Genomic DNA, 9,505 nt, shown 5'->3' with positions numbered 1-9,505 from the left:
TCGGGGGACCAGATGGGATGCTGGGAATCGAACCCAGGTCGGCTGCATTCAAAGCAAACACCCTACCCGCTGTGCTATCGCTCCAGCCCCTTCTGTGGGCTTTTTATTGGAAAACTGGGTCTTTGTATTTCTTATCAAAATCCTCAGCAGATATCCATTTGTTTTCCAGAAAGGTCCTGCTAATTTAGGGCCGATTTGTATTAAAACAAGATTTACTGACTTGCTCTTCAAGCCCTTAATCTCCCTTGAACTTGTATCTTGCTTTCTTATCTCTGTGATTCTTTGCTTGTTTGGTCTGGTTTTTCTATTATGGAGAAGCCTGTGTTCACTCGTAAACACACACTTCTCTCTTTCTCTCCCCTCATGTCTTTCTAAAAAAAATTATTCAATTAAAACTATCTTTTTTTTTTATTATTTTCTGGGGAGAGGAGTGGAGCTGAGCCACTTCCTCCACAGGGCAGTGCCCTACCCCCCCCACTCCCCCTCTGCCACCTCCCCAACTTTCTACCCTGGAGACTGGCTCCTCGAATCCACCAAGTCCAGAGTAGGCCCCCAGCATTCCTGGGGCACATGGATGGCGCCAGCTCCCACTGGACCCCAGAGGCCCTGTTCCCCGATGTCCAGAAACTCACCCCCAGGCCAGGGCACAGCAGCCCGGTCTTCCTGGGTGGGTGTCCAGGGTGCTCTGGTCTACAAGCGAACCCTCAGGCCACTGGCTAGCCAGCAGGGATTAGGATGGACCTAATTAAAACTATCTTGGCTGGAGTGATAGCACAGCAGGTAGGGCGTTTGCCTTGCATGCAGCTGACCCGGGTTTGATTCCTCCATCCCTCTCAGAGAGCCCAACAAGCTACCGATAGTATCCCACCCGCATGGCAGAGCCTGGCAAGCTCCCGTGGCATACTCAATATGCCAAAAACAGAAACAAGAAGTCTTACAATGGAGACGTTACTGGTGCCCACTCAAGCAAATCGATGAGCAACAGGATGACAGTGCTACAGTGCTAAAACTATCTTGATTCACTAAAAAAAAAGAAGGAAGGAAGGAAGGAAGGAAGGAAGGAAGGAAGGAAGGAAGGAAGGAAGGAAGGAAGGAAGGAAGGAAGGAAGGAGGGAGGGAGGGAGGGAGGGAGGGAGGGAGGGAGGGAGGGAGGGAGGGAGGAGGGAGGAAAGGCCCAATCACCATTCGCCCAAATTTTTCCTTTTTCCCTGTATCCCTTGGTTCCATCAGGATCCCAGTCAAGACCGACATCCACCTTCATTCAGCCTTCTTAAATCATAGGTTCTCTCTCAGTCTCTCTCTGTCACTGTTCTTTTGTTTTCCTTTGCAACTTGCCTATTGAAGAAGCCGGTTATTCACCGTCTATGTCAAATTACTACCAGTCTGAGCTTGTCTGATTATATCGTTGGGGTGTGGCTTAACTCCCTTCTCCACGTACTTCCTATAGACACAAGTTTAGGGGCTGGCCACACTCAGGTTGAACAGCATCTGAGGCTTCTCACCCCTTGCGAAGTACAACACATCTTTTCTTTTTCTTTTTTTTTTTTTGGTGGGGGAGGGGCTTGGACTATACCCAACAATACTCAGCGACTCAGGGGTCTCTCCTGGCTCTTGACTCAGAGCACTCCTGGCAGTGCTCGGGAGACCTTCTGGGGTGCTCGGGATTGAAACTGGGGATCGTGCTATTACTGTGCTATCACTCTGTGATACCCAATGTGCTATCAGTCCAGTACCAGCATGATCCATCTTCTTGTTGCTTTTCTTGTAGGAGGCAGCCCTAGCCACTCAGTGACCACACCAGCTCATTTCTTTTTTTTTTTTTTTTTTTGGTTTTTGAGTCACACCCGGCGATGCACAGGGGTTACTCCTGGCTCTGCACTCAGGAATTACCCCTGGCGGTGCTCAGGGGACCATATGGGATGCTGGGATTAGAACCCGGGTCGGCCGCGTGCAAGGCAAACACCCTACCTGCTGTGCTATCGCTCCAGCCCCCAGCTCATTTCTTAATGGTTGACAATGGCATCTGGATACCTCTGGTCTATCTTTTGAGTTTTTGTGTACCCCAAACTTTGCTGTAACGTATTTCTCCTGATAGCTCCACGTGACTATTTCCAGCCCAGCACACTCGGCCCGATGACACAGCAACATGGGGAGTTGGGGGGCAGTGTTCGCTGCACTTTCAGTCCCCCGACAGGGAGCTATTTCACTATTTCTAGGGCAGGAAAAGTTGAGTGCTCATCCACCATGGAAATCCTGACTCTGACTCCGAGAATATTCTCAATAGATGAGGTCAGGTATAGCGCAGCTGGCTTTAATGAGCTGACCTCCAGCCTCTGCTGCAACTCCCAGGGGCTGATGCTGTCACATTTCTTCCTGTTCTGGGTCTCTGTTTACTGGAACTCTCCGGTCCCCTCCCAGCTCAGTCCACCCCTTATCAACTGAATCCTGTCCCAATGAGGTGAGTCTGGTGAGGGGCACAGCCTTGGTACTCTACTTTGTCTCTTCAAACTCCCACATGTGACTCATTAGCAAGAGCACAGAAGACGTAGCAGAAGTTCCAGGTGACCCCCACCACTCCCATGTTCCATCCCCACCCCCCTCAGTCCGGATAGAGGGATAAGAGAGAGTGCTTTCCAGTGGCCACTCAACACCTTTATTGCAAACCTCAACAGCTAATTAGAGAGAGAGAACAGAGGGAATGCCCTGCCACAGTGGCAGGGTGGGGTGGGGGGAGATGGGATTGGGGAGGGTGGGAGGGATGCTGGGTTTACTAGTGATGGAGAATGGGCACTGGTGAAGGGATGGGTTTCCGAACTTTGTATGAGGGAAGCATAAGCACAAAAGTGTATAAATCTTGGGGCTGGAGCGATAGCACAGCGGGTAGGGTGTTTGCCTTGCACGCGGCCGACCCGAGTTCGATTCCCAGCATCCCATATGGTCCCCTGAGCACCGCCAGGAGTGATTCCTGAGTGCAGAGCCAGAAGTAACCCCTGTGCATCGCCAGGTGTGACCCAAAAAGCTAAAAAAAAAAAAAAGTGTATAAATCTGTAACTGTACCCTCACGGTGGTTCACTAATTAAAAATAAATAAATTTAAAAAAAAGAGAGAGAGAGTGCTTTCTTCTTCTTAGAACGGTACTTTTTTTGTGCTCATGGATCCCTCAAGCCAAACCTTGGACTCCCCTCTCAGAATAATGTTTAAAAAACATAAAACAGGGGCTGAAGAGATAGCACAGCGGGTAGGGCGTTTGCCTTGCACGCGGCCGACCCGGGTTCAAATCCCAGCATCCCATATGGTCCCCTGAGCACGGCCAGGGGTAATTCCTGAGTGCAGAGCCAGGAGTAACCCCTGTGCATAGCCAGGTGTGACCCAAAAAGCAAAAAAAAAAAAACCATAAAACAAATGCATTTTAAAAATTATTATAGATTAGAATTGGAAATGACTCAAATGTCTTTCAGTAGGCAGATACTTAAACTGGGTACCTGTCTCACATGGAACATGTCCAGGAATAAAAGAGAAAAAGCTATTATCTACACCACATAGGTATTTGCATAGATCATAAGAGAATCATGCAGAATGAAAACAAAGTAATCTCAAACATTTACTTACTTATGGGGGCTGGAGTGATAGCACAGCGGGTAGGGCCTTTGCCTTGCAATGGGGCAGACCGGGGCTCAATTCCCAGCATCCCATGTGGTCCCCGGAGCACCACCAGGGAAGAGCCAGGAGTAACCCCTGTGCATCACCAGATGTGACCCCAAAAGAAAAAAAATTACCTACTTATGGGAACAAAGTAATCTCATGCACTTGCATACTGTTAAAAGTCTGTAAACCTCAAAAGGGTTCCATTAAATGACAAAATTATAGAGGTGGATGAAAAACAGATAAATGGAAGCCAGAATTTAGGGAAAAGAGGGAGGAAAGTATCTGGCCATAAAAGCACAGCCAGAGCTAGAGTGATAGCACAGCGGGTAGAGCATTTACCTTGTGTGCAGCTGATCCGGGTTCAATCCCTGGCATCCCATATGGTCCTCCAAGCACCGCCAGGAGTAATCCCTGAGTGCAGAGCCAGGAGTAACCCCTGAGTATCGCTGGGTGTGACCCAAAAAAGAAAAAAAAAAGCACAGCCAAGAAGATGGATTATAGCCCTTGCTCAGTAAGCACAGGTCATGGGTTCAACCCTCTGAACTGAGGAGATCTGGACAGTCCTGCTATTCTAGAACTCTAACAAGAAGGGCCCAGAGTATCGTAGGAAGTTTCTGGGACAAACAGGGGAAGGAAGGTCTTATGCTTAATTTCCTGTCGTTTGTGTGCATGCATGCTGGGGAGGTGATTCTGACAGCCCCACAATCTGGGGTTCCCAGAAAGGGGAAAATATACAATTGAAGGGGTCCTTGTGTTGATGTATTTTCTCTGCATCAATTAATACAGAGATCTAAATTTACTCGAACACACACATACACATGAGTGAAGTCTACCCATAGATGCAAGTAGTGAGTGAAATCTGAATTGCTTTGGGCAACTACATAGAGAGTGTTTACCTGGTTGTGAGACGAAACTATAATTTGGGAAATCTGGGTAAAAAAGATACATAAGCTCTCATACTAGTTCTCATTCTTGCAAATGCATGTACAATGCAAACGCAATATATCTGTGATTCTCCCAAGAAAACTGGGTTCTAAAATAAGAAGAAAATTATTCTAAAGTACAGAAATCTTATTAACACATAATTTTATTTAGCACATAATCGATGTGTTAAAATATAGTGGTACCGAGATAGAGAAGGGAACACCAAGTAATATATGATTGGAGATCCTGCGCAGGAAGGGAGATGCATGCTGAAAGTAGACTAGAGACTGAACAGGATGACCACTCAATACCCTTATTGCAAACCACAACACCCAAAAGGAGAGAGAGATATCAAAGTGGAATGCCCCGCCACAGAGGTGGGGTGGGGTGGGGGAGATGGGATTGCGGGGGTGGGAGAGATACTGGGTTCATTGGTGGTGGAGAATAGACACTGGTGGAGGGATGGGCTCTGAAACATTGCATGAAGGAAAAACAAGCACGAAAATGTGTGAATCTGTAACTGTACCCTCACTGTGACTCACTAATTAAAAAATAAATAAATTTAAATAATTAAAAAAAATATATATATATAGTGGTACACTCATTTCACAGACATATGTGAAGTGATCTAGGTCCAGCTCTATTACAACAGTTTTGAGAGAAAGTGGTAGGTGGGTGGGGCAGTGGTCTTAGAGGAGTGAGGCATTTTGAAATGTTAATCCATGTTTACCCATACAGAATTTCATTTACTCAGACAGCCAGATTTTGAAGTGACTCAACTTCATCCCCAGTGAAAAATCTCCAGCTTGATTGATCCAGTTTTGTATAGGAAAGTTTTTTACGAGAACAATCAGATCATGCTCTGTGCTCTTTGTACCCCATGCTCCCCTCCCACAGCGGCCCACTCCCCACCTAGCTCACCAGGTCCCCAAGCCCACCAGGTCAGTAAAATCAATATAGCAAGACTTATCTCACCTCCTGGCCTCAATGGGCCCTTGTGGGCCTCCCTGAGCCTCTGCTGGGCACCCCTGTCTCTTAGGGCTCCACTGTGTCCCTCTGACCAGTATCCTCTGTGATCAAATGTTAGAGAAAAAATATTAGAGAAAAGAAAAATATTAGAGAAAAGAAAGATTAAGAACAAAAGGGGCCATACAAATTCAATCACCCCTGATGAGTCCAAGGTGGGCTGGAGCAATAGCACAGTGGTAGAGCGTTCGCCTTGCACGCAGCCGACCTGTGTTCAATTCCTCCACCCCTCTTGGAGAGCCTGGCAAGCTATCGAGAGTATCTCGCCTGCACGGCAGAGCCTGGCAAGCTAACCGTGGTGTATTCGATATGCCAAAAACAGTAACAGTAAGTCTCACAATGAGATATTACTGGTGCCCCCTAGAGCAAATCGATGAGCAATGGGATGACAGTAACAGTGACAGTGACAGAGTCCAAAGTGAGCCAGGCCACAGGAAGCTCCATCCCTCACACTAGCCTCACACAGACATAAGCAGATGAGGGACTCAACTACCTAGCAGACCTGTTGGTGTGGAGAGACCTATTACTGAGCGTTACTTTGCCTGGGAGGGTCAGTACTAAGAAAGCCAACCATGACCACCTGTGAGGTTTGGATGCTTGAGTCTCACCAGCTCCATTCAGCAATCCTTAGATGGTATGTGAGAGTCACTTGATTTGCACGGCATGGGAATGAATCCCTGCCCCATGGCTTCTCAGGGAGCCGTGGAACTTGGGCTAGAGTGAGGAATTGCACTTTGCAGGAAAACGAAAATCAGTCCTAACTCCTGCTCCTGCACAGGTCAGTAACTTTATGGGTCAGTCACTTTTCCTAACAGGAAACAATGTCAGAAGGAGACAAATGGTGAAGTAAATAGTTTTATTTAGAGATTGTGAGGAGGGAAAGAGAATCATGTGTTTGATAAATAACACAAGCTTCTCCAGAGCAGAGAGAGCCAAGAGTACCCCAAAAAGTGAAAGAAAGGAAATTACACACCCCAGGTTGAGATACAGGTGACTCTCAGAATGGGGAAGTCCCTGCTTGCCTTTGCAAACTTGGTTTTATAGGCTTGCTCCCAATATCCCTACTTAGGGTAGGGTTTGCTTGTTTGTTTGTTTGTTGTTTGTTTGTTTGTTTGTTTGTTTAATGTAGGTTAGAGTCTCTTGCTACGGCATTGTCAAGTGGAAGAGCTTTAGGCTTTTGATGTTCCACCTAGTGTTCTTATCCCAGCCTTTGTGCCCGCTGGAGCTTCTCTCTAGACAGGCGTCCAGCCTTCTCTGACCCTATGCTGGCATCACTTGGAATCTTATTGGCCTCAGTTACTGTGTCCATAGAAATTAAGCCTCTGTTATGATTTCTGTGATACTTTAGGGTGAGTGACAGAGTAACCATCTTCCTTGAATCACATCTTAGTTTTACATCCTGGGAATTCACTGCTGCACTATTTCACAGCTGAAGGTGGATGCACAGACCAATGTGACTGGCAAGGTGTTGGCCTCTCATTGGAAACCCCAGGACCACCTAGACAGCAGAGAGGCTGCTCAGGGACAAGTGTACTCCACCCAGATACCACTTATCACAGCGGGAAGAACACCACAACATGAGGAAATGGAGAGAGATAAGAAAATGCTGTAACTGGAAAAGTGATGGATGTTTGGAAGCAGAGGCATTGGGTGTGGTGAAAAAATCTGCAAACATGGAATGAAGTCAGGGAGGAGAGACTGAAGTGTTTAGTCAGGTCTGCCTGGCCTGATCCTAGTTCTCCCTTCTAGAGAGCTCAGTCCTCGAAAGTGAATAATTCTGGGCCTATAAGCAAGCTTGAGAACTTGTTGGCTATTTCAGAACTTAAGAGTCCTGAAACGTCCTAGCCATGCCATCTGCCGAATACATCTACTTCCATGCCTCTTAGTGTAAGGGGGCCTCCCACCTCATCAGACCAAAGAGAGAGTGGGCAGAACTTATGCTAGGAGCCACACCTATTTCCAGCTAAGTGGATTCGGCTGCCTGTAATTCACAGCAGGAAGTGCGTTGTACCTGGAAGTCCACTGCCCAAATTTCAAAACGCAAGCATTCTCTCTACTACCAACAGAACACTCTGTTTTTTTTCCAATTCTGTTCTGAACGTTATTTTTTTAATGCTGGACATGATCTATGAGCTGATTTCATAACCTTCTTCTAAGGGGTGGCCTGCAGTTTAGCACTTTGCCCTTGAGTTACGCAGAAATGAAAGGGTGTGGACAGTATTTTCTGGACTTTTCCCAAATATCATTAATCTGTCATCTGCTCTGGGTCCCATCCAGGGTTGTGGAGCTAAAATAAGACCCTCTGAAATTTCATAAAGATGATTCTGGTGCCCTCATGCAATGATCCTTTCATCCAAACCAGGTAGTCCCACCATGCGACCACATCCTCATCATACCAATGCTACTGATTACTGTATCATTTCTCTAAATAAGCTCACCACTTTTTCCAACGTAAATACCCACTCTCACTTTGTAATGGAACAATAGAGTAATATCTAATAATCGGATTGGATATTCACCAATGCAAAATAAAACAAAAACAGAACTATGATATATACATTTTGTCTTATGCCTTCAGTCATGGAGCTAGTGGCCCTCCCTAGTTCATCCCACTAGATCCAGTCCCTATTAGAGCTCCATGGAGCCAAAGAGATAGTGCAATAGATAGGGAACTTGCCATGCATGTGGCTGACCCAGGTTTGAACTTGGCACCGCATATAGTCTTTGGAGCTCACCAGAAGTGATCCCTGAGCACAGAGCCAGGAGTAAGCCCTGCATATAGCCAGGTGTGCCCACCCCCCTGCAAAAAAAAAAAACCCTCTAGAGCTCCAATTTTCCCCAAAACCTAGGAATCCTTCCTCCTTCTGCCTGTCCCTCTCTCCAATGACCAACAGATCATCATCATCATCCAGCACTGAAATTCCTTGAATCTTTGCACCAAACTTCCAAAGTGATAGGGTCAGTCCATTCTAAAAGGAGAAAACAAAACTGAGATATTAAAAAACTGGCAGACCTGCCCCTTCTTCGGAAGCTATGGAATCAGGTCTTAAACCAGCTTGTCTGCCCACGGAGCCCTTGTGCCCATCCGCTACCTGTCGCTGCCCACTTTGAGTTGCATGAGCTGCCCAACCCCCCCTCACACAGGACACTTCCTTAGACTGCCCAGCCAACCCATCTATTTCCAAAACACTTTTTTTTTTTTCAGGACAAGTCTCACAAAGGAGATGTTACTGGTGCCTGCTCGAGCAAATCAGAAAAGAGCAATTAGGGTGTTTTGAGCCCTAATCACACAGAGATGTTAATCACAAATCATGCAAGCTCCAATCATCATGTTCTATCTGCCCTCTGAAAAGAGAAACAGGTAGGGATTATCCTACCTGACAATCATAACACACTTCTTAACTCACTCATCTGAAGGCTAATCTTACTAACCCTGGAAATATTACCACTACTTGCTTGAGGCTTGGGGGGAATATTTGGGGCATACCAAAAGTTTAGGCTATGCCTAAATCCTGGAGGATGGAAGCCCCTGTGGGAGAGAAGGCAGCATCTTATTCTCTGAGAATCACTGGATCCAACAGCCCCACTAATGTATCAGAGGTCTCCAGTGTCTCCTGGACCCTGGAATCTTTCTTGTTTAACGAATACCCAACAATCTTTGGGACTTAGGGCTGGAGCGGTAGCACAGTGGGTAGGGCATTTGCCTTGCACATGGCTGACCCGCGTTCAATTCCCAGCATCCCATATGGTCCCCTGAGCACTGCCAGGAGTAATTTCTGAGTGCATGAGCCAGGAGTGACCCAAAAAGCAAAAAAAAAAAAAAAAAAAAATCTTTGGGACTTACCCATTCACAGCTTGGTTTCCCAAGAAGTCCTAGAAAATTTCAGGAGAAGGACACTTGAGGCAGAGG

The 9,505-nt window shown here is 46.6% G+C and overlaps 2 non-coding genes across 2 annotated transcripts; both read right to left on the bottom strand.

Annotated features, from left to right (window-relative positions):
• Positions 1–614: 614 nt before the first annotated feature.
• Positions 615–743, bottom strand: LOC129404688 (small nucleolar RNA SNORA52). Its single transcript, XR_008630057.1, has one exon. It is a non-coding gene; the product is annotated as a small nucleolar RNA SNORA52 (small nucleolar RNA).
• An 8,101-nt stretch (positions 744–8,844) lies between these two features.
• LOC129404626 (U8 small nucleolar RNA) lies at positions 8,845–8,979 on the bottom strand. Its single transcript, XR_008630007.1, has one exon. It is a non-coding gene; the product is annotated as a U8 small nucleolar RNA (small nucleolar RNA).
• Positions 8,980–9,505: the final 526 nt, after the last annotated feature.

Source organism: Sorex araneus, chromosome 4 (assembly GCF_027595985.1).
Source record: "Sorex araneus isolate mSorAra2 chromosome 4, mSorAra2.pri, whole genome shotgun sequence".
NCBI lineage: Eukaryota > Metazoa > Chordata > Mammalia > Eulipotyphla > Soricidae > Sorex > Sorex araneus.
The sequence above is the reverse complement of the archived record's forward strand: the minus strand, read 5'-3'. Positions and strand labels throughout refer to the sequence as shown.